At 54.8% G+C, this 25,471-nt stretch overlaps 2 pseudogenes; both read left to right on the top strand.

The window, feature by feature from the left end:
- Positions 1–1,413: 1,413 nt before the first annotated feature.
- On the top strand, positions 1,414–5,821 carry LOC144274064 (olfactory receptor 6F1-like; annotated as a pseudogene).
- Positions 5,822–9,583: 3,762 nt separating this feature from the next.
- Positions 9,584–23,340, top strand: LOC144274063 (von Willebrand factor A domain-containing protein 5A-like; annotated as a pseudogene).
- The last annotated feature ends 2,131 nt before the right edge of the window (positions 23,341–25,471 follow it).

Here is a 25,471-nt window from a genome sequence, read left to right as displayed (position 1 = left end):
TAAACACCTCAACTAATCTGGCCACAAATCACTTTTGAAAATAGGATTGACAGTTAAATTTTCAAGTGCAGCTAATTGCCTAAAGAGCCAATGAGACTTAAGCTCCTAAGTCACCTAGGTGCTTTAGGAAATTTTACCCTAAGGCTCCCTAGTGTGCTTGAATGTAGTATAGTTTGAATTCTAGGGACTTCAATGGAAGTTAGACACCAAGGTGCTTTTGAAGATCCTGCTAGGCACCTGTTTGTCTCTTTAGCACCTTTATACCTTTGAGGATCTCAGCCCTGGTGCTTAGCTATCCAGTTCCACCGGGTTGTCATTGTGCTCATGAAATCCTGAACTGCTCAGAGCATTTGCCATCCACAGTGTAATATGCCGAGTTTCTAAAACACCTTCAGAAAAAAATACCAGGTTCCTAGTGCTGGCCAAAATATGGCCATTCACATGAAATTTACTCAGTGAAAATTACTGAGCAATATCAGGCATCATCCTGGTAAATACAATGGGAATTTGCTGGGCTAAGGACTGAATAAAATTTAAGTCAGGGGTAAAATAATTGCTGAAATTATGCACCTGATCTCCCTTCCCCTTCCAGAGATTTAGGCTGGGATTTTCAAAGGCGACTAAGGGAGTTAGGTTTCCAACTCCCATTTAAATTAATGAAATTTGGGCACCTAAATTCCTTTAGGCACATTTGAAAATACCAGTCCACTTTGGCATGGACTTAATTGAGGCAGGACTGGCCCCTAAAGCAGAAGCTACTCCCCATAATAGTGTAATACATGTGCGAAGAGAATCAGGATCTGTGACTTTATGGCCCTCAACTCAGTGAGAGATTCATGATAACATCGTTAGGCTTGGCAACATGGACACCCCATTCTAAGTGATAGGTCAGAGCTCCTAATGTAAATGAGCTGCAAGGATGAGAGCATGTGTGTTTGTGGCTAGAATACAGAAATTGTGACTTATTGCAGTTCAGAGCCAGTGGGCAGATTCCGTACGCCTTAGGGTGAAAATCGTCCTGTGCAGAGAAGTACTTACCTTACACCTAACCCTCACAGAATCACTTAAGGAGGTCTTCAGTAGTGCAGCGGCTGAATTCGATTCCTCATCTCAGCATGGGACACAGGACCAAAGACATAGGCTGACAGAAATCTACAGCTGATATAGTGAGTTGATGACCTGTATGATATGAATTAGTAAGTCTTTGCTCACATTGTGGTGGAGAAATATCAACATTGCATTTGTCACCAGTTTGCACCCTGTTGTTGGAGTCTAAGGAAAGCATCTGTAACAGTGACCAGTGCCTGGTGTTGGAAGAGTCCTACACATGGGTCTAGTCTGGTGAAGAAATGTGGACAGGCCAAGGTAATACTTATGCTAAGCTCACTGGCTTCAGCCAAGTTTTTGCTCGACATGAGTGTTGCTTGCGAAATTCGTCCGAGTGGAGAGACTTCTTTAAAGAATGCTTACAGCGGCTGGGTAAGACAAAGGTGTTTTGTACTGTGTTGAAGGACATAGATAAAAGGAATTTAATCAGTACAATACATAAAAATTTCACAAAACGTCCCTGTATTGTGAAAAACAGAAAAGTCCCTATATTTGAGTGATACGATCCAAGTAAATAAACCAATTGGAAAAGGGACACGATGACATAAAAGTAGCCTGGACAGAAAAAGTTTTGTAAACTGAAGCCTGCACATGTATATACTATGGGTTAAGTAAGACACAATGCTTAATGTTGATTGGATGGTCAGATAACGTGTAAAGGTATAAATATGCTAGAGTGTAAGGGAATAGTCAGACCCTCATAGGAAAAATCGACAGTGACTACGCCCCCAAGAGAAGGTAATTGGGCAATATCTTTTTCTGTATATCTGTCATTCATTGCTTTACCATGCATTACCAGCAGGAGAGTGAGTTTGTGTGTGTATGGGGGTGGGTTTTTGGAGGGGGGTGAGGGAGTGAGAGAACCTGGATTTGTGCAGGAAATGGCCTAACTTCATTATCATGCACATTGTGTAAAGAGTTGTCACTTTGGATGGGCTATCACCAGCAGGAGAGTGAATTTGTGTGGGGGGGTGGAGGGTGAGAAAACCTGGATTTGTGCTGGAAATGGCCTAACCTGAAGATTACTTTAGATAAGCTATTACCAGCAGGACAGTGGGGTGGGAGGAGGTATTGTTTCATATTCTCTGTGTATATATAAAGTCTGCTGCAGTTTCCACGGTATGCATCTGATGAAGTGAGCTGTAGCTCACGAAAGCTCATGCTCAAATAAATTGGTTAGTCTCTAAGGTGCCACAAGTACTCCTTTTCTTATTACTTTTATGGTAATTGTAACGTGCAGGGCCTTGCTTTTGGTTCAAAGAAAGGTTTGAATGAATAAACCTGACTGTCTCAGTCTCGAGTGTATGGTAATCCTCACCAAATTCTCATCCTTCAGAAAGAGCTGTAAGAGGCCACATGCAGAAGCAGTTATGGGAACAGCCTGCCCATACTGGAAGTTTCTTCTGTTAGTACAAGCAAAAGTGAACAAGAACAAATGTAATGCATGATAGCAACTGCGAGCTGAACAGAAATTTCAGCCACCCACGGGATCATAAACTGTTCCTCAGAAAGTACCTCATGTGTGACTTTTTCATAAGACCTCAGAAAGGATGTAAACATTCTGTGGAGAACTAATCATAAGGGAGTTTGCAAACATACAAAATAACTCTTCCTCTCCCAAAGACCTTGTATTTTCCATCAATATCTGAAGCAACCACCAAACTTGATCTGAGGTTAGAAAATTATTTTAACTTTGTTAAAAGGGTATTATCTAGACCATCCCTGACAGTTTTCAGAGTAACAGCCGTGTTAGTCTGTATTCACAAAAAGAAAAGGAGTACTTGTGGCACCTGACAGTGTTTGTCTAACCTGCTCTTAAAAATCTCCAAAGATAGGGATTCCATAACTTCCCTAGACAATTTATTCTAGTGCTTAACTACGCTGACAATTTAGAAGTTTTTCCTAATGTCCAACCTAAACTGCCCTTGTTGCAATTTAAGCCCGTTACTTGTTGTTCTACTTCACAGGTTAATGAGAACAATTTACCTCCCTCCTCCTTGTAACAACCTTTCATGTACTTGAAAACTGTTATCATGTCCCCTCTCAGTCTTCTCGTCTCCAGACTAAACAAGCCCTTTCCCTCCTCCCCCCCCCCGCCCCAATCTTCCCTCATAGCTCATGTTTTCTAGACCTTTAATCATTTTTGTTGTTCTTCTCTGGACTTTCTCCAATTTGTCCACATATTTTGGCCAGCACTAGGAACCTGGTATTTTTTTCTGAAGGTGTTTTAGAAACTCGGCATATTACAGTTTTGCTGTATTTGTGGGGCTTGCTGTCTGTTGCTTAGCACAGGTGTCTAGGAGTGAGGGTACCTGGATTCTGTGCCGAGCTCTTTTAGGGATGTGTAGAATAGCTGTTGTATCAAAGGACCAGGAATCAGTACACTTGGGCTCTATTCCCATTCTTTGAGGGGAGTTAGGATCATGGTTGGAGCAGAGCGAGGGCTGAGAATCAGGGCTCCTGGGTTCTATTAACGGTTCTGGTTGAGAAGTATGTTCCACTGACTAAACGGACAGAAGAATTGCAGACTCCTGGCACAGCTGGTCAAAAATGTTTGAAATTCACAGTTTTGAGGAAATTCTTCATCAGAATTTAAAATTCTGATAAAAAAGGGATGCATTTTTTGTGATTTTGTTTAGGAAAATTGCTTCCTATGTTCTTTGGTCCTCTCTGGCCCTGAACTTTGCTGTAATTGGCGCATTGCATGGCCTTGCACACCTCAGTCTCAATTGGTCAAAGGAGGTTGCAACTGACTCATTTTCAACCACCCAAAATGAATGCTGGTTTATAGATGTAAATGGTTATTTATGCTCCAAAATTGAGTAGCTGTCCTCTGAACTGCAACTTTGTATAACATCCCCACTCCAACTTGGGACTTCAGCAGGCTTAGAACCTGAGACTTTCTGCACAAAAGGAATTAAATGTCCTCTTGCATTGTAGGAAGGAAATTGACAGGTACAAGTCTCATGTGTTCAGTATTGACCTAAGTCTGCTCCCACTGACTCAATGACAAAAATCCTATTGACTTCCTTCCTCGGGAGCAGAAATAGGCCTATACTGAGAACTTTTGAAAAGCTCACCCTATTTAGCAGGGATTTTCAAAAGAGACGATGGGGTTTTGTTCACTTCTAAAGGAATCTCAGATTGTGCTGAATGCCTAACACCCATAGGTCTCATTTGAAAATGATTTGGCTCCTGAATCCTGAAGAATTTACAGGAAAAATGTTGTTTCTTCTGTTGACATTTTTCAGGGTTTTGTCAAAAGGACAACTCCCATTCCCGCCCCCCCACACGCACACATCCAGAAAACAACTTTTTATTTGAACATTTTCAATTTAAAACAACAAAAATATCAATTAAAATAAAATCAATCTTGGGCTTTGGATGCTGACCGTGGAAAAAACATGTTTCATTGACAAAAACTAAAAATTGTGTTTTTCAAGGAACACCTGAAAATGGAATTTCTATCCGGAAAGTTTCTTTTTGGTCCAAAAGCCACTTTCCACTGGAAAAAAAGTTTCCACAGGAAAATTTAGGACAAGCTTAAATTCACCCTGTGAGCAGGAAGGCTCCAGAAATGTAATAGCAATAGGATATTTTCAGCCTTAAACCATTATTTCCTGCCTCTTTTAATTATCTGCTCTTTCTGTGCATCAAAATCATCTGTATCCCACAAAGCCACGGTTGTGTTTAATCAGTTTAATTTCATGTCTTCATTTGTTTTGGCAGGTAAAACAGCTGACCGCACTGGAAAAGGGCTATCACACCAGTGTGAAGGAATTTATTCTCCTGGGATTTCCTGGGACCCAATATTTGCAGATCTCGCTCTTTGTGCTCTTCCTTGTCACAGGAAATGTGGCGATCATAGTCCTAGTGGCAACCAGCCGTCACCTTCGCACCCCAATGTATTTCCTTCTCTGCAATTTCTCCTTCCCGCAGGTATGGCAGACCACAGCTTGTATCCCAAAGACACTTGCCAACCTTGTGTCCCAAAGCAAATCCATCTTCTTCGTCAGCTGTGTCCTACGGATGTATTTTGTTTTCTCCCTAGGATGCACAGAGATTTTCTCTTGGCTGTCATGGCCTACGACTGCTATGTGGCTATATGCTATCCTTTGCTCTACAGCTCCATCCTGAACAGCACCTTGACTGCTCAGCTGGCTGTTGGCTCTTGGTTGTGTGGTTTCCTGGCTATTTCTGTCCCAGCATTTCTGATCACCAGGTTGTCCTTCTGTGCCCTAGTGTCATCCATCACTTCTCTGGGGACCTAGCACCGTGGATAGTTCTTTCCTGCACAGATACCTACCTTATTGATCTGGTGGCCTTTATCATCTCCTTCATCGTCATCCTGGGCTCCTGTGTCATAACCCTGCTCTCCTACCTTTACATCATCTCCACTGTACTGACAATCCCATCAGATAAGGAATGGAGAAGGGCCTTTTTAACTTGCTTTTCCCATCTCACAGTTGTGATTATCTGGTACGGTTCGACCATTTTCCTACATGTCAACCCTTCCATGCAGAACTCATTGGAATTGACCAAAATAGTCACCGTCTTGAATACTATTGTCACACCCCTGTTGAACCCTTTCATCTACACACTGAGGAACCCAGAGGTAAAAGAAGCCCTGAAACATGTATTCAGGGAAGCGATGTTTTTCAAAATGTGCTGGAAGTCATTGGCTGTCACAGAAAATGTGATGAAAGAAAAATGAGTCTGCACATGGAAGATATACCAAAGTTGATAGGGTATTGAAAAAACAACAACAATCCCTGAGGGCCAGAAGTCTAAAGATAATTAGCTGCCCAACTCCAATGGAAATCAGTGTGAGTTAGTTGACTAAATACCTTTAACATTCTGGTCCTTAGTGTCTCACATCCTTGAACATTTACAGCCAGATTGTTAAATGTATTTAGGTGCCTAATGGGATTTTCTATGAGTTTTAAGGGCCTAGATACTTTTTAAAACCTCACTAAGTACCTAAATACCTTTCAAAATCCAGCCCTTATGCATTGTTATCCTCTTACTTTGTATTTAATTTAAAATGAAACAAATTGCACATGTGCCAATTATTTATTTCTATTAAAGCCTGGCCTGTGGAGAGGATAGAGACATCGACAGGCTTGGCAGAATTCAATTTTTATTTTTTATAATTTTGACAGAGAATATCAAGGTTTATTTGTGAGCATTTTTTAAAAAAAATATTGTCTATTTGTATTTTCACACTTGTGGGAAATTACTGTGGCGTGTCAGACAACAAGGTGGGTCAAAGAATAATTATTTAACGACAACTGGTTTTTTGGACCTTTTTTTGGGGGGGGGCGGTTGACGTTCTGCGTGGCGAAACTGGCATTTCCCGACATTTACTGATAAAAATTTAACCCTTCCAAACCGAGGTAAGATAAACCCACAGGAACCTCAAATCAAGACCCCAGTGGATTTTGAAGGGGATTCAGAATAAAGTTCCGGTTCCAGTTCCAGACTGGGTAAAAACCCAGATGGGTATTTTTGTAGGCTTCTTTTTTTCTTTGTTTTTAGTACACGGGCATTCCAAAATTTTGGAAAGATTGATTTCACACGGATTCTGCTGGTTTGGACTGCAAATATGTGAGAATAGCTTGCAAAATTTTGATGATGTCAAAACTGAATCCAGAATCTTAGTCCTGATTCACCTTTAAAATCACAGTGTGAGTGGAGGGGGATCCCGACCCCCCACTCCCTGATACCCCCTCACCCTCGCTGCGAGCATCTCAGCAAGGAGAGGAGACGTCGTCAGAAATCATGAGATTGGCTTTAAATAATAAATGTTGGGTTCTTTTGATTTGCTGTCTGGTTTTTGAGTCTGTAGGGTGCACTTCATGTTTTTATGCTTTTCTCTGTAACCATGAGTGTGCCCTGGTGGCAAGAGGACTGGACTGTAACTAGGAGAATGAAGTGAGCTGTAGCTCACGAAAGCTTATGCTCAAATAAATTGGTTAGTCTCTAAGGTGCCACAAGTCCTCCTTTTCTTAGTTCTATTCCTGGCTCTGCCATTGGCTTGGTGGATGACTTTGGACAAGTAATGGTGTTAGGGGGCTGTATAGTCTGCAGTCAATCAGGAAGTGAGTGGGTGGGTGTGTGGGTGTGTGGGCAGGGGGAAATGGGAACTGTGGATGGGGAAATTGGAATCATGTTTGGCTAACGGCAGGAATGGAAGAGGGAGACAGGTGTAAGGCTCTGTGGTATCAGAGCTGGGAAGAGGGACACTAAGGAAGGAAACTGGAATCATGCTTGCTGGAACTTCACCCCAATAAACATCGAATTGTTTGCACCTTTGGACTTCGGGTATTGTTGCTCTCTGTTCATGTGAGAAGGACCAGGGAAGTAAGTGGGTGAAGGAATAAGCCCCCTAACAAATGGCTTCTCTCTGTGCCTCAGTTTCCACATCTGTAAAATGGGGATAATGATTCTCACCTCCTTTATATAGTGCTTTGTGATCTATGGATGAAAAGAACTACCGAAGAGAGAGGGATAATGATTATGTAAAAGAAAATATGAAAGCTGATCTGTTGATTCAAGCAGTTGAGATTTGAAGAAAAACAACAAATATTGTGAGACAGACGTTAAAAATCATAAGAAGATCCTAGCCACACTGACATCAACGACAGAACTTAATTTCAGTTGGGCCAGGATTTCACCTTACAATGTCCAGAATTTTATCTTAACCCAACATTCAAACCCTTTGAGGCTTGCCTGCTGTCTTGGGCCAGACCTTCAACTGCCAATTTACAGTAGATTAGCATCCAGTCTACCAAATGTACTTAAAACATAAGGATCTGCTATGTACAATTAATATCGCTTCATAAAATAACATGGAACTGGTTAAGATTTTGTGCCATCTGATTTACCTAATATTCACATAAAGATCATTGTAAGTGGTCACTCACTGATTCACATAAGCAGTGTCCATGTTTCCATTGAATCTTGAGCCCATTGAGTTTCATGAGTGTAAATTCTAACGTTTCCATGCACTCACAGGTGTTAGAATCATGAAATGCCACCAAAATGTGGTGCTTTTGTGGATAGCTATCACTTTGGGCCTGGTGGAGGCTGTTTCAAAATGTTAAAGGTTATGAAAGTGATATGTACAAGGAAGATTATGTCCCCAAATCATTCTCAACCAATTTAGTTTATTCTGTGAATTCTACTTTTGTGAGACACTATGCACTTGATTAGTCTGAATATATTTGTTGTTGGAATACCTAGATAGTACGATAAATTAGATTAGATAGATAGATGTGTCTGGGGACACAGAGAGAGATAATTTTTGTTAACTGTGATCACCATACAGTTAATACACCTTCCTTTCCCCTGATACTTGAATAGAATTTTACTGGTAGCTTTGGTTTCTCTTGGCAAACATGGATGTTTCAAATGGAATTTCTAGATTGTGCTTCACTGGACCATCGGAGCACCTGAAACAATTCAGGAAATATCCTTTGATGGTTCACAAGGATAAAAGAATAATTCAAGTTACTGATTTCACAACATACTCAACTCAGTGTACAGTGATAGCAAGACACAGAAACACAGCAATTAATGTGAATGAGGGACCTGATCACCTCATACGATATGATTTTTATTGTGCGCTTTTTGTCTAATATGCAATATAAATCCCAGGCTCATGGTTTGAGGATCTGAGTATTTAAATTAAAGACTTATTTATCCTTCCTATGGAGTGATTATCAAGTTGGGATACAAGCTTGGGTACTGATGTTACAAAGGGACATTGGACCAAATTCACATCTGGTGTAACTCACTTGACTTTGGAGAATTTGCCCTAGTGTCTCACAGGAACAGAGTGGGTGGACAAAAATCTCCTTCAACATGAGCCCTATATAAATACAAAAGAGGGATACACATTACACTTTAAAGTAAGAGGACTGCAGTTACAGTGCAATGGCCCTCTGAGCTGATCGGTGACTGCGCCTAAGGCTGTGACTTCCTCTGCCTCCATCAGAGGGGAAGGGCCCGTCCCCCTCCCTGCATCCAGACGGGGCCGTGGCTGAGTTGAGAACCCAGCTCCCACCCCAGAGCAACCAGCTCAGGATGGCACAAACTCTCCTTTTGCTTGTGCTGGGTAAGTGACCTCCCTCGGCCCGCATCCCTCTGTCTGTCTGTCTGGAGATCCCCCCGTCCAGCATCCCTCCATCCCTCTGCACCCCCATCCCCTCCCTGGAGCTCTCTTCTCTTCTCTTCTCTTCTCTTCTCTTCTCTCTCCAGATTCTGCCCAGGCTGGAGTCCCCCGCAGGTAACAACCTCTCCTCTCCTTGCTGAGAGGCTCGCAGCGAGGATGAGGGGGTATCAGGGAGTGGGGGGTGGGGATCCCCCTCCTTTCACACTGTGATGTTTGGAATTGCAAGGAAGGGGGGATCCCTGGGTGCCCCCTGTGTCATCCCCTGGGGGGGTCAGGCTGCCCCGTTCACAGGTGCCTCCTATGAACCTGCCCCAGCAGCAGCTACGGTCCAGAGCCACTTCCGTGGGGGTGGAAGAGCGACCCCAGCTGAAGCCTGCTTGTGGGGTCCATTTGGTGGGTCCCAGCTCTGGCCGTAGGGGAGAAGATGCCCCCATCCCCCTGGGCACTACCTCACTGACAGCCTCAGCAGCGAGAGAGAGGTCTGGAGGGGCCATGGAGACTGACCTCCCACCTCCCCATTACAATGATTCCCCCCTGGCCAGAGGTCCGTGGGGGTGGGGCTGTGTGTGGAGGGGGGCCTCTCTCTGCCCCAGCTCTGGGCTCCCACCCACAGAGGACTCAGGGCCGGGGGGGCAGATCCAGCACCATCCAGCGGGACATTAAAAGCAGGTTCTGCAGAGACCCCAGAGGAAACGCGGTGGGTGGAAAAACTCCCCCCTGCCTTCCCCACATCTGGCCGAGCTTCCTCATGTCTCTCGGATGCCTTTTCGCTACTGAGAGGCAGGTGTGATGGTCGACTGACGGATTCTCCCCCCTCTTCCACCACTGCCCCTGGATGGAGAGTGTGGGGTGAATACCCTGATGGGAAAGGCGTATCTTGGAGTTGAAACATTTGCATCCACAATCCTCCCTGCTTTTTGCACTATAAAGGGGCAGGAAGGAGCAAGGGGCAGTTTGGAGACCCCCTCTCCCCAGCCCCAGTTCAATGGGGGGACATGGCAGGATGTGTGGAGCGAAGAGTTTGCAGACAGTCCCTGGCTCCCGGGTGGGCGGGCAGCGAACTGTGCAGACGGTCCCTGGGTTCTAGAAGCTGGGGACGGGGAGCTGGCAGACGCTCCCTGGCTGGGTTGGGTGGGGGGTGAGGCGTTTGCAGACGCTCCCTGGCGGGGGGCGGGGCTCGCGGGGACACTCTCCCTCCCAGCCTGGCTCAGGGCTTCGCTGCTCAGAGACCGAGCGAGAAGGTACCGGGGGTGCGGATCGGGCCCCAGCCCCCCCTTCCCCTCCGTGTCCAGGGCCCCCCACCCCCTGGTCTGGGCCCATCCCCCGACTCTGGCTGCGGGGCCCTGCGTGCCGGGCGGGTTTGGGGGTGTTTGGAGGGAGGTGACCCCGAAACGTTTCTGCTCCGCCCCCCCCCCATCCACCCTCCCTTTCCGCGCTTCTCCCTGCGTGGGTTTCCCAGGGGCCATCCCCGTGGCGCCCGGCCGGTGTGACGACACAAATCTCAGCCCTCCCCTTTTGCACCGGGGGGGGGGGGGGCGCACCGGCCCTGACCTGCTCCCCACAGGCTCCTGGGGTCCGCTGGGTCCCGTGAGGGGTCGGAGCTCCCCACCCCCGCCCACCCCGCCCTGCGGCTCCGCCGCACCCCAAGAAGCAGCTGCTGCAGCAGGAGCCGCCGCCTGTGAATCGGCCGAAGTTTCACGCCGACTCCCTTCCTCCGGGCGGGGAATTAGGCATCAGAGTTCAATGCCGGGAACAGCCGACCCGCCCCCGCGCCCCGCTGGAGCCCTGCCCTGGCCTCAGCCCTTTCGCAGCCTAGGGAGCCGCAGCCCAGAGAGGCGGTAAATACCTGCGGGGGGAACGTGGTCTGTCCTGTGGCTGGGAGTTGCAGGCAGATGAATTCAGGCGAGGAGGGAGGCTCACCTGTCTGGCGGGGAGGGGGGGAATTAGCTGCTGGCCCAACTCCCCGGGGGCTCGGGTGGATTCTCCATCCTGGGCCATGTGTGAAGCCGGGCGGGAGGTTTGTCTAGAAATCTGCCTACGTTCCACACCCCCCCCCCCGGCCCCCCAGGTGATCCCAGTCTCCCCGTCCCACCTTCCAGCTGGGAATTCTCCAGGCAGCTGGAGTGGTGGCCAGCAGAAACGAGGCTCAGAGAGTGGGGTTGGGAGCCCCTCTCGCTCAGGGCAGCTCTGGCGTTCCTCGCCTCTATCCCACCCTCAGCTCCCGCTCCTCCGCAGAGACTCCCTGCGCGCCTCAGAGCCAGATTTCTGCTGCGGGAGAAATCAACCGGCTGCCGTCCTCTAACCCCGTCGTAAGGCAGCAAATCCAAGGCCCAGGGCAAACGGCTCGGGGGCGTGGAGCAAGAACGCCAGGAGCCCCTGGGCACGGCCAAGGGCTGGATTTCACCCCCGTTGGGGCGGGGGGTCTATGGCGACTGCTCCCGCCTGGGGTGAAAGCTGAGTAAATAGCAGGGCCGTGTCCCTGCCAAGAATGGCCAGGAGCTGGAGCCTGCTCCACAAACCTCTGCTTCTCTGCAGGGCGACAGTGGGGAGAAGGGCCTAGCCGGGTTAACAACCCCCCAGTGACCGAGCCGGGTCCCCTGCAACCCCTGTCGCTGTTCCAGGGGCCCCCCCAGGGGCTGGGGATAAAACCCAGCAGTCCTGGCTCCTAGCTCCCTCATTCTAACGCACGAGTCCCCCATCCCCCTTCATTCCGTCTGTCTGTCTGACCCCTGCACCTCTCCTTCCTTCCATCTGTCCATCCATCCCCATACACCCCCCTATGTTTCTCTCTCCATCCCCCAACTGCCAGCTGTACCCCAGTCCCTGCCTGCCCCTCCCTGCGGGGGGCTGGCGCAGTTGCGGCAGAGCCGTGACTCTGATCTTAGGAGCTTGGGCCTGTGGGACTCCCTGCCACAGGACCTGGCTGAGCAGAGGGGTGGGGCTGGGGTCTCAGAGCCATCGCCGAGTGGGTGTGTGTGTGTGGGGGTGTCAGGGCACCCTGTGCCCATCAGATTCCATGGGAACCCCGTATCTCACCCCCCAACCTTCCCCTCACACAGATCCCCGACCCCAGAGCCGAGATGATGAGTTGCGGCCTCCTGACCAGCTCCAAGGAGCCGGGTGAGTCAGGGCTGTGGGGGAGGGTTGCCCCATGGCTGACGTGGCTCCTCCCCCCGGTGCCCGTGGGGGGCCTGTGGCTGATGTCCCCCTCCCCGCAGTGCCCCTGCACCGCAGCTCGGTGTCGGTGTTGATCTGAGGCTTTGTGGCGGACATGGGCTGCCAGTTGCTCTGCAGGAACGAGGAGCTGGGGCCCGTGGAGTCTGTGTTCAAATTCCCCGTGGACGCCGAGGCGGCTGTCGACGCCTTCCAGGCCTGGCTGCAGGGGGCCTGGATCCAGGCCCAGCTCCAGGAGAAGAGGTAGGTGCTGGGGGCAAGGGTCCCGGGGGGGAGAGAGGAGGGGACCGGGCTGAAGGGATCTCGGGATGACCCCATCTCTCCCAGCGGGTGCATGAGCTGTACAGGGATGTGCTGGTTGGGGGGGGCAGGGGATCTTGGGGGACAGGGATCTCGGGGTGACCTTGTCTCTCCTGGCAGGCACAAGAGCTGTACGGGGACGGGGCCACCCGCTACGTGCTACCGACCATGCTACACCCTCTCTACACGCCCCACAGTGAGACCCACAGATCCCCCTGCGCCTCTGCTACATGCCCCACTGTGAGACCCACAGATCCCCCTGTCCCCACTCCGTGCCCTCCGGTGAGACCCACAGATCCCCTTCCCCCATCACTGTGACACCAACAGACCCCCGCCCACCCCGCACATGCCCCATGGTGAGACCCACAGATCCCCCCATACTCCCCTGTACCCCAGCTGTGTGCTTCCAGCCATGCTGCACCCCTTTTATATACCCCATGTTGAGACCAGACCTTTAGGTGCCCTAGATCCCGCATAGCTCCCTGTACCACGTAGCCCCCAGAACCCCAGCTACACACCCCACTGTGAGTGACCCCGCAGCCTGTACCCCCTGAAACCTCCATAGCCCCTTCTACGTACCCCACAGTGAAAGACCCATATAGCCCCCATAATGCCCCATAGGCCACTACTGTCTTCCCTGAGGTAAGTGTGCCCCACCCCCCCAGGGTCTGCAGTCCCCGCCCCAGGGTATATGACCCACCCCAGCCATCCCAAAATCCCCTGATATCCAAGCCCAATACCCCCCCAATAACTCATACCTCCCATCTTCCCCCCACTCTCCGAGCCCCCTGGCCCTCACCCCTGTGTCTCTCTCTGCAGGGTGGGATGGGGAGAACATCACCCAGGAGGTCCCACGGGTCCTCCAGGGGGAGCTGCCCTACACCCTGAGCCGAAGCGCCATGCTGCAGTCGCCCCACGGCATCGACCACGTGCTCTCCAACTGCCCCCTCACCCCCCTGAGCTATACAGCCGGGAACCTAACCACTGCCCAGGTAAGGGCTCACCTGGACACCTGGGTCCCAGCCATCCCTGCTGGGAGGAGGGTGCTGGGGGTGGGGCAGGGGGAGGGTTCTGGGCTGAGGGGTGGGTTCCAGGGAACGGGGCTGTGGGTGGGGGGAAGGTCCCGGGGGTGAGAGATGTGGTGTAGGGCGGGGTGGGTCCCAAAAGGGGGAGCATGTGCCAGACTCTTTGGGTGATTGAGGGGGTGGGGGATCGAGTGACAGCAACGGATCTGGGGAATTTCCCAGAAATCTGCCAGTTTGGGGATGAAATCCCTGGCAGTCGCTGGGCTCTGTAAGTCTTTAGTGTCTGGGATTTTCCCTCTCCTTGTTTCTCAATGGAAGTAAATGGAGGTGGGGGGACCAGGAAAATGTCACCCCCAAATTGGAAAGATTTAGACTCCCCCAAAATGTCAAACTTTTGCAATTTTTCACCAGGAAAAGCCAAGTTCCCACGTTGGCCTTTGGGGTTGTTTTTCCTTCTCTTTTCTCCACCTAACCCGGGGGGCCCAGCCAGCGTTCCCAGGGTCTGCCCCTCACCCCGTCTCCATTGGGGGGTGCCGAGCCGGGCGCGAGAGCCAGCGGGACCCTGCCCCCCCCGGAACCGTGTGGAGGTGACTGTGTGTCTGTCGCCCCCCAGGTGTCGCTGGCCCAGGCCCCCCCGTGGGACAGGGAGTTGGAGCTGCTGGTGTATTACACGGAGCCACCCAAACCCAGCGCGGTGCTGGAGGCCGGGCTGCCCGGAGCCGAGCCAGGTGCGGGAGGGGATCCTGAACCCTACTACCCCTGGGCGGGGGCGCAGAGGGGGATCCATAGGGTGGGAATCTGGGGAGGGTGAGGTAGGTGCTGAGCGGTGACATAGGATCGGGGGGGGCATGGTGCAATGAGGGGGATGATGGGGGAATGGGGAGTCCTAGGGCTGCTGTAGGTGGGTGCTGGGGGAATCTGGAGGCAGGCGAGGGTGGGGGGACAGGAGCGGGGGATCTTGGCAGAGCTGGCGTTGGCAGGACGGGGTGTCTGGGAGCAGGCGGGCACTGGGGAGCACTGCAGGTTTGGGAGGCATGGGGGAGAACTGGGGATGGGAGAGCAGGCACTGGGGGGCTGGGTACGGGGGTGGGGGGGATTTAAGGGGAGAGGGGGTGGGGAGGGACAGAGCAGTGGGGGTGGGTCTCTGGGGACAGTCATGGGGCTCTGAGGGGGTGGCTCACAGCGTTTCGACCCCATGCCCACCCTGTTTGGGGGCTGGCCCCCATCTCCCCGCAGGCTCCCGATGGGCGACCTGGCCGTGATGATGACCCTGCTGCCCAGAGTGCCCGAGGTGGTGCTGGCCCAGAGCCAGCCGGGGAGTTCGTCCTCTTCTGGGCCGCTCCGGCAGCACGGCCTGCCCCATGGACGCAGAGACCTGTCTCACCAGCGCATCAACAGCACTAAGGGACGCGCTAGATGGGCCTGTGGGGCCGTGCCGGGGGAGCAGCCCAGGCTGGCTGGGCCCGTGGGGCTGACTCTCCATCCGTCTGTCTGTCCCCAGGAGACCCTGGTCCTCCTGTTGAAGAGTTTGCCCCTGGGCTGTTATTTCAACATCTATGGCTTTGGGTCTGAGTTCGAATCCTTCTACCCGTGAGTCCGAAGGGCAGGGAGGGGGCTGTCTGGGTTAGGGGGCAAGGCTGGTTAGCGGACAGAGGGTGTCTCTTAGTTAGGGGGCAGGGTGTGTCTGTGGGTTGGGGTCAGGGCATGTCTGTTTGTTGGGGGCAGGGGGTGTCGGTGGGTTGGGGACAGGGCTGGTTAGGGGGCAGGGCATGTCTGTCTGTTGGGGGAAGGGCTGGTTAGGGGGCAGGGGGTGTCTGGGGCTTGGGGCAGGGCTGATTAGGGGGTGTCAGTGGGTTGCGGGTCAGGGCATGTCTGTTGGGGGCAGGGCTGGTTAGGGGACAGGGGTGTCGGTGGGTTAGAGGGCAGGGCTGGTTAGGGGACAGGGGTGTCGGTGGGTGAGGGGGCAGGGCTGGTTAGGGGGCAGGGTGTGTCTGTGGGTTGGGGGTCAGGGCATGTCTGTTTGTTGGGGGCAGGGCTGGCTGGGGGACAGGGGTGTCGGTGGGTGAGGGGGCAGGGCTGGCTGGGGGACAGGGGTGTCGGTAGGTGAGGGGGCAGGGCTGGTTGGGGGACAGGGGTGTCGGTGGGTTGGGGGCAGGGCTGGTTAGGGGACAGGGGTGTCGGTAGGTGAGGGGGCAGGGCTGGTTGGGGGACAGGGGTGTCGGTGGGTGAGGGGGCAGGGCTGGTTGGGGGACAGGGGTGTCGGTGGGTTGGGGGCAGGGCTGGTTGGGGGACAGGGGTGTCGGTGGGTTGGGGGCAGGGCTGGTTAGGGGACAGGGGTGTCGGTGGGTGAGGGGGCAGGGCTGGTTAGGGGGCAGGGTGTGTCTGTGGGTTGGGGGTCAGGGCATGTCTGTTTGTTGGGGGCAGGGCTGGTTGGGGGACAGGGGTGTCGGTGGGTTGGGGGCAGGGCTGGTTGGGGGACAGGGGTGTCGGTGGGTTGGGGGCAGGGCTGGTTGGGGGCAGGGTGTCCCTGGCTCCGGCTGTCCCAGCCCCAGACCTGTCGGCGCCCCCCGCAGGCAGAGCGTGGAGAATACCCAGCAGACCAAGGCCGAGTCCCTGCAGCGCCTCCGGCTGCTCCAGGCTAACCTGGGGGGCACCGAGATCTTGGAGCCGCTACGAGCCGTTTACCGCAGCCCCTGCCGGGACGGGCACCCACGCCAGGTGCTGGGGCACCGGGGCCAGCCGGAGGGGCATCCTGGGGCGGGCCTGGAGAGTGATTGTGGGGCCGAGGGGTGATGTGGGGGGTCGCAGAGAGGGATGCGGGCCTGCGGGGACAGACTCACAGACTTTCAGGACAGAAGGGACCGTCTTGATCATCTCATCAGGCCCCAGCTCCTCGCTCCCCCCGGGGACAGCCCCACCCCTCAGGCTGAGTCACCGGCACCCCCAAACCCTGAGTTACAGGCGTCAGGTCACAGCGACTCCCCCCAGTTGCTCCGGTTCAAACCAGTGAGTGCCCCAGGCTGCCGAGGGAGACCAACCCCCTCGGGTCTCTGCCAGTCCGAGCCAGGGGAAAATCCCTTCCCCACCCCAAACGTGGGGGTCAGCTTGCCCGGAGGATGGGGGCAAGACCCCCCCCAGCCAGCCCCCTGGGAAGGATTCTCTGCAATAACTCTGAGCGCCCCCCCACTCCCAGTGCCCCGCTGCCGCCCATGGGGTGTTTGCTCCCAGCTGTCGCTGTGGGCCATACGCCATTACAGGCCCCTCTTTGCCCACCTTCCCCCCCACACTCCCCTCAGAGGCTGTTCAAGGGGGAGACCCTGGGAGAGGGGATCGGAGAGGGGCTGGGGGCCCTGGGGGGCAGCCGAGCGGGGCCAAGGGGTTGCTCGGAGTGGGCCTGGGGCTCTGGGCCAGATGGGGGGCCACTGCCCCTGGGGGTGTGAGCAGGGCGTGGCACGTAGCAGCCCGGGGGGGGAGGTACCTCTGTATAGAGCTGGAGGGGCAGCGCTTTGTGCTGTGCCCAGCTCTGGGGGGTGCCCTGCAGCCGGGAGGGGCAGGGAGGTCACTGGTGGGGGGTCAGGAGGGAGCTCCTGGAAAAGTGGCCACAGCAGTCGGTGGGTTCTTGTCTCCAGGGGCCGGTGAACGGGTGATGGTTTGGGGTCATGCCTCGGGGTTGGGGGTCACAGAGATAGGGGAGGTCAGCAGTCCCCGTCTGTCAGCCCCTCAGGGGAGATCTCTGGGAGGGGAGGGATGGGGCTGGGGGTCTCTGGGAGGGTCAGTGGGGCAGACTCTCCAAGGGGCTGCTCCCGTTCCCAACAGGGAGGGGGTGTCTCTGAGGAGGTTGGGGTCCCTGGCTCTGACAGCGTCTCTCCCCCCCTCAGCTGTTCGTGTTTACGGACGGGGAGGTAGAGAACAACCAGGACATAATCGCAGAGAACCCACAGGTAACTGGGGGTGCCTAACCCCCCCCAGCCCTGCCCCCATTAGCATTGCCATCATGTGGACCCCCACCACCATAGTGCCCAACATCTGCCCAACCCTTTGCCTCACCCTGCCTTCCAGCCCCACGAGCATGGGGAGCCCCCCCCCCCAGTCCAGCCAGCCCTACTGGCCCCCCTCCAACTGCCCTGCCCCCACCCAGCATTGGATGGGCCCCACCAGCTCTGCCCCTCCCCCTCCGGTCTCTGCCCCCCCCCCCAGGTGCTTCTCCTTCGGCATTGGGGACGGGGCCTCCACGGCTCTGATCAAAGACATGGCTCGGGCAGTCGGGGGCAGCGCCAAGTTCATCACCGGACAGGACTGCATGCAGCCCAAGGTGAGAACCCAGCAATCCTGGCTCCCAGCTCCCCCACTCTAGCCTACTAGACCCCACTCCCCTCCAGAGCTGGTGACAGGACCCAGGTGTCCTGGCCCACCATGTGTGTGCCGGTTCCCTGCCAGGTGCCGCAGTCTCTGAAGTGGGCCCTGCAGCTGGCAGTGACCGGGATCTCACTGAGCTGGGATCTGCCCCCTGGGATCCAGGCGGAGCTGCTGCACTGGGACCCCGAGGTGATCTTTGCTGGGCAGCGGTGCCTTGTCTACGCCCAGCTCCGCGGGCAGCCCCAGGTGGGAGAGCGAGGTCCCCCGAACTGGGGTGCCCCCAGGGCTCGGGGTCAGTGACTGAAGCAGGAGCCCCACAGTCCCCTCCTGGGCGATAACTCTGGCCTCTAATGATGGCCATTGGCTGGAGCTCCCCGAGCTACCCCAGCCCCATTGTTCTGAATGGGGAGAGTTCACTCTGACCCCTAACGATGGCCATTGAGCCAGGGATCTCTGTGTTACTGCAGCCCCATTGATCTGTGTTGGAATTGTTAAATCTGACCCCTAATGATGGCCATTGGGCGGCAGGTCTCTGTACCAGCCTGGCTGCATTGATCTCAGGGCAGGTCTACACTATAAGTTTTCATCGGTGCAGCTGCACCGCTGTAGCACGTCTGGTGAAGACGCTCTAAGCCGACGGGAGAAGCTTTCTTGCCAACGTAGCACCGTCTGCACGGGGGGCTAAGGTCCGTGTAACTACGCCACTCATGGGTGTGGATTTTTCATGCCCCTGAGCGATGTAGTTCTACCAAGGTATGTAGTGTAGACGAGACCTCGGTGGGGATCGATAACTCTGATCTCTAATGATAGCCACTGGGCTGGAAGTCTCTGAGCTGCCCCAGCCCCATTGAGCTCAGTGGGGATTGTTATCTCTGGACCCTAATGACGGCCATTGGGCTTACTAAGCCAGCCCCCCAAGTGGTGTTCATTGGGTGTATTTGCCCCCTTTGTTCTGTAAGCTGGGTCTGAGGGGTCCCAGGGCATCTTCTCCCCTCTTGCATTCTACCTCTGACCACCTTTCTTTCCCCACAGCCCCCAGACATTCCCATGGGGGGCATCACCCTGCAGTATCACATCCAGGACCAGACCTACTAGGAGATGCCGCAGTTCTCCCTGCAGCCACAGGATGGAGACAGGTGACAGCAATGCTCCCCTGGCTCCCATCCCCCACCCCAGGCAGCTGGGTCCTGCCCCCCCACGTCCTCACCCCAGCAGAACAGAGACAGGATGGGACCAGCCCCCCTTCTGTGACCACTAGACCCCACTCCCTTCCCGGGGCCAGGATAGAACCCAGGAGTCCTGGCACCCACCCACCCCCATCCAGCTAGACCCTGCTCCCCTCTCCGTAGCGGCTAGAACCCAGGTGTCCAGGGCTGACCCCGTGAATCTCTCTCCCTGGCACAGGCTGCCCGTTCATCGGCTGGCCGCCAAGTCGCTGCTGCTGGAGTGGGCTGTGGGCGCGGGGTCGGAGGGGGACGCGCGCCGGGCACTGGAGGCCAGCCTGAGCTCGGGGATCGTCTGCTCCCTCACGGCCTACGTGGGGGTGGACATGGAGCGGGGGCAGCTGGTGAGGTGGGATGTCCCGCTGGCAGGTAACCCCCAAAGCAGCTGGGGCTCCTGGCGCCAGGGGAGGACTCAGCATGTGGGGGGAACTCGGGTGGGAGGGGGAACCTTGCACTGGGGGCGGTATGGGGAGGTGGGGGGAACCTGGCGCCGGGGAGGGATCCCAGCACAGGGGGATCCCAGTGTAAGAGGGGGGGACCCAGAAGGGGCATGCAGGGGGCATCATGTTTATGGGGTAATGTCCCTTTGCCCCTCTCCCTGCCCCCCTGACTCCCGGGGGCTGTGCTGCCCCCTCCCTGCTCCAGGGTGACGGCGACCCCAATCCCCATACCTCCGGGGCATGGGGAGAGCAGGGGCACTAGCATGGTGAGACGGGGAGTAGCACCGCCCCCCACCCCAGCCGGAAGAGAGGGGTCTGTGCCAGACAGACAGACACAAGTAGACAGGCATGCGGAGACCCAGAGTCAGATAGGGACAGAGACCGAGAATCAGCCGACAGACCCAGACGGGGACAGGACGGAGAGACGCAGAGAGAGAAACAGAGCCAGTCAGACAGACAGACCGACCCGGGCAGATGCAGGGACAGGAGGGGCGGGCACATTGCTGTCATGAGCAGACCTGGCTAGTAGGGGCCTCTCGCCCCCCAGCATTGTGCCCTCATCCATGGAGTGCAGCACCCACCCCTGCATCCCCTGGGGCTGGAGGAGGCGTCCTGGCTGGGGGGAGAAGAATGGGGCTGTGGGGACTGGATCTGGGGGTCACAGCCAGGGGGGAAGGGGCAAGAGCTGGGAGATCCTGGCTGTGATGGAGCTGCGGGGAGAGGAGGATGGGGCTGGGTGTGGGGGGGTCCCAGCTCGGGGAAAGGGGCTGGGGGGTATGGAGGAAGGGTCCCAGCGGTGTGTTGGCTCTAAGTGTCTGGGGGGGGACGGAATTCTCTTCCCTCCCTTTGCTTCTCTGGGTCTGTTTTCGTGTCCGTCTGTCTCTGTGTCTGTCCATCTACTCGCTAAATTTCGATTTCATCATGGACTATATGGAGGTGATAGACTGGGTCTCCATAGACCCCATCTGCGAGCGGCCGGCGAGCGGAGTGCGCCTGGACGAACCGAACCAGCGCAGCGTCTTCGGGCGCTTGTCCCGTGACTTGGCTGCGGCACGTGAGTACCTCTGCCCCGCATGCCTGCAGCTCCCAAAGTCCAGCGCCAGCCATCTCCTCCCTCGCAAGCGCCTGTCCTGGCTCCATGGCCTCCCAAAGCTCAGCCGGGGGGGCCCAACACAAGGGCAGACAGTCCTGCAATCAGGGGGCCCCACCGGAGACGGCACCCCAGAACGGTGAAGGGGGCTGGGAGTCAGGACTCCGGGGGTGGGCAAACGCCAGGGTGACGCTTCATCGGGTTAGAGACCCATATGCCCTGAAGGTCACGGAGCTGTGCAAGTCTTTAAAAACGACATAGAAAACGAAGGAAATTCCTGGGTGAAAAACCTTTGTGTCGCTGAGGGAGGGGGAATTCTTGGCTGTTTTTTTTAGTGTTGTGAAGCAAATTATCTCGAAAGAAAATGAATAAAAAAATAAGGAAACCCCCAGGCAAAAAACTCTGTGAAGGTGGAATTTGGGGTGTGAGTTTGTGTCAGTGAGCTAAGGGGGTGTGTGTGGGGCGGGGATCAGTAGTTTTTCGTAATAGGAATGTCTCTGAGCAGTTTTCTCTGAAATAAAGCCAGAGGGAAATTCCCAGGCAAAAAAACCTTGTGAAGCTGGGTCTGAGCTTGGAGGTTTGTACAGGCGAGTTCAGGGCAAAAGTCTTTATTCACACCTTCTGGTTTATAAACGAAGAAACCCACGAAAGGCAGAAATTTTAAAGTTGCCTTAAAACCTGCATTTGGAGAGTCTGGAAATACAAAGTGACTGTAGCCCAGATAACTTTAACTCTGCCCCGTAACCCTGGCCCATGCATGGCTATAATATCATATAAACTCTGTAACATCCCATCCCCCGCTACCCCTTTAGACTCTCGTGTCTCTCTCCGGCCATAGGTCTGTATCGCAGGTTGTAGTGGGGGATAGTCCCGGGGACAGACTGTGTTTGAGAAACACCGTGGGGTTGTGGAATTAATGCCTGGGCAGGAACAGTCACAGGGAGTTGGGTGCCCATCTCGGATTGAAAGTTAATTGTCATCCCATGGGTGCAAGAAGGGGCAGAGTTAAGGATGACTGTGGTGGGGTTAACGGTGCAGAAGAGCAGGTTAAGGACACCCATAGAGGGACAGAGTTAAGGCCACACAGAGGGTGACCGTTAAGGCTGTTGGCTGTCCCCCAGCCTGGACAGGCCATGTCGCTGTTCTGTACCCACAACCCTGTGCCAGCCCCATCTCCCTGTGTCTCTCCCCAGAGCGGGCACCGGAGGAGTCTCCCTTGCTGAGGCTGGTGTCTCTGCAAAATGCCGACGTCTTGTGGAACCTGGACCCCTGGCTGGCTGCTGTGCTGGGGGTGAGCGAGACCGACGCCAGGGGGAGGATACCCAGTGCGGTGAGCGGGGGTGCAGAGGAGAGGGGAGAGATCTGGGGCAGGTGCCATTGATTGGGCCTGTTCTCTGCTCCCAGATGAGATTAGGGGCGACCCATTCGGGGGGGAGTCTGAGGGAGACTGGATTAAAGGACCCCTGAACCTGGAGCCCAGTGGGCGAGACGGGCCCAGATCGGGGGGCTGGGAACCCCCTAACAGGGTCGGAGCATTGGATCGTGGGGGCCCAGGGCCAGATGGAGGCGCCCAAGTTGGGCCCTGTCTCAGGCCATCTCTCTACTCCCTGGACATGGCACTGGGCATCTGGGTAGAGGGTCCACGGTGCTGGAGCGGGGGCTATAGGAACCCTCCGAGTCGGGGTGGGGGGATGGAGTAGGGGGTCCCTAGGGAAGGGGGAGGGCTGGGTGAGGGATGGAGGTCAGGGGAGGGGGCCAGGCTGGGCGCTGACTCAGGCTGTCTCTATCCTGCCCCCCACAGGACGTGACCCCCAGCATCTGGGCCACGGTGCTCGCCATGGTCTGGCTACACGACTGGGCCGTGGGGTAGCGTGACGAGTCGAGCTGCTGGAGGCCAGGGCTGTGGTCTGGGTACAGGACTGAGCAGGTGAGAGGGGTCCTGGTGGGTGGGGGGCAGGGACAGTGTCCAAGGTCTCAACCCTGAGAGTCCCTGCCCCATGGGGCCCCTGAGCCTGGGCCCCAGGAACCTCCATCCTCACGGCCCAGAGCCATGAGCCTGCCCCCCATGTCCTATAGCCCAGCCCCCTTCAGGGCCCTGAGAGCCTGTGCCCCATGGGTCCCCATTCCTGAGATTCCTGCCCCCCAGGGCCCCAAAGCCCAGCCCTCGAGATCCCCCATCCCCAGCCTCTCCCCATCCCAATCCCAGCACCCTTTCAGGGTTTCCATGCCCCCCTCCCAGCACCTTTACTTCCCAGCTTCCCAACCCCCACACCAGTCCCGCACGTGCTGTGAGCTCTGTTCCCTTTGCCCCCAGGCCCTCCCCTCGTTCCCCGGGCTGGTGTCTCTCCAGTGCTCCCCTCTCATTTCAGGGGCCCGGCTGAGCGAGTGCCTGGAAGCCGCCAACGCCCTGCTGGGCTGCAGCGTTGGCCCTGCCATCTTCGGGCTCTGAGCCCCCTCCAGGATCCCCGCACCCACTCCCCATACTACCCTGGGCGTCCATCTGGGAGCCCGAGGGCCAGCAGGGGACATTGGGTGCAGACCCACCTGGGCGGCCTGTGCCCAGCCTGGAGCAAACCCCCAGCTGGGATCCCATCTCTGCCACCAGTTCGGATGCATCTGCCTCCCACTGGCTGAAGAGGAGCGAGGGCTGCCCCCCAGCTCCACCCCACTCTGACCCACTCTTGAGTAACCCCCACGCTGCTCACAGCCACCGCCTCCTCTCTGCATTGTGGGGGAGTCCTCGGGATCGCCTGCATCAATGTTGCACATCTCTTCGCATTTTACAAATGACTGAGGGGTCCCTCTGTAAACAGCCCCTGGCCCCCACCCCAGAGGTGGCTGCACTGACCTCGCCCTGCATGAGCCATCCAGTGTCAACCTAGTCCCATCTGCATGGAGTTCAGCTACTGGACAGCCAGCCAGACCAACAGGATCTTTCCTTGTCCAAACACAACCTCACTTTGTCGTAATGGCAGTTTTCTCTTCGCTGGACAATCCTGAACGCAAACATGAGCACAGTGATTGGCTTAGTTCTTCATTTCCTCTCTGCCTAGGTCCAGACTAGAGCTGGTCAGTCATTTTCCAGCTGAACACTGCTGTGTTGGCAAGTGCAATTCTGTGGTGAAGGCTGAAAGGTGGAATCAGGCAGCAGATGGAGGAAGCTTGCCCCGTGCTGCGTGTTGTGAATCCCTCCCCATTCACCAGCTGCTGAATTCTCTACCACAGGAAGAAATGCTTCAAAACCTGACCGTCCATCTTGATGGTTAATGCTCACGCTGTGTCCATCCTGGGCAGCACCGGGCCCTTCTCAGGACATCCTGGGACTCTAGCAAATGATGAAAGACCTCAGCTGGTTAATTCCCTGGAAAGAAAGTGCTGTTTTTATCAAGAAACTGCAGGAACATACGGAAGAAGCAAACAGTTTTCCCACTTCATGTTAACTAGCACTGACCCCCTTTGAACAGCTTTCAGCCTATAACTCTGAGCTGGGTGGTGTCCCTATTTCAGCCTTTCCGTGTCTGAGAAGGCAACTCGGCAAATTCAATTTACAGCCACATTGCGCAGCGACTGCAGGGAAGGATTAAGATACCAGGTAATGGATTAATTGCCTTAAGGCCTGAAGGAATGCTGCCCTGGGACGGAGATTTCCCCAAAGGCCAGACGGAATTCAGAGATCTTAATTCTCACTTCCCGCTATGAATAGTGGAACTTCAATACCAGCAGTGACACCCTGGTCCATTGAAATCAAAGGCGGTTTTGTCTTCGACTTCAACGGGCACAGTATTTCAGCCCATATTACGAGGCTTTTGCAAATTGAAAATCCCAACCTACTATCCTGTTCCAAACCCAATGAAGTCAGAGGAAAGGCTCTTTCAGAGAGAGCTGGGGAACCAGCTCCCATTGAAAACTCCAGCCAGAGTGAGTCTTTCCAGTGGTCTTTAGATAAACTCCGTTGGTAGAAGCTGATTGCCTAGCTCCCTTCGGCGCCTTTGGATATCCCAGCTTCTAGCTGACTCCAGTGGACTTTGAAGCAGACCCAGTCTGTATTTCTGAGCCTTTAGATAGATAGATAGAAAATCCACACACAGAATAACAAAATAAAATAATACGACCGTCTGTACTCACACGTAAGTGACCATAAATAGCCTCACGTACTGTAGCACACCCATTAATGTATGAACCCTCCATCCTGTAATGCCCCATCCGTTCCCATCTGGTCCTGGCTCCTAGGTCCTCTCCTTGGCTCTGGCTGGGCTTGGCATGCTAGCAACTAGAGCAGGGGACTGGCCCATGGCGTTCCCGGGTTCTGTTTTGGTTCCTGGAGGCAAATGTGGCCTAGTGGGTTGAGTAGGTGGGACTGGGACTCAGGACTTCTGGCTTCTACTGTGGTAAAAGCATCACAGAGAAACCAAGACAAGAAACCAATGTAAACACACTGAGCATAGCAGGAGTCACGGGTCAGTCTTATGGGGCCCCAGCAGGTCAGAGTCTTTCCAACGCTTCCGCCAGCCCAGAAGGTCCTGTCCATCGATGGGTCTGAGTCAGTTCAAGCTCATCCTTTCAGAGCAAAAGTCCTTTCT

The sequence above is a fragment of the Eretmochelys imbricata genome, chromosome 14 (assembly GCF_965152235.1).
Source record: "Eretmochelys imbricata isolate rEreImb1 chromosome 14, rEreImb1.hap1, whole genome shotgun sequence".
Lineage (NCBI taxonomy): Eukaryota > Metazoa > Chordata > Testudines > Cheloniidae > Eretmochelys > Eretmochelys imbricata.
The sequence above is the reverse complement of the archived record's forward strand: the minus strand, read 5'-3'. Positions and strand labels throughout refer to the sequence as shown.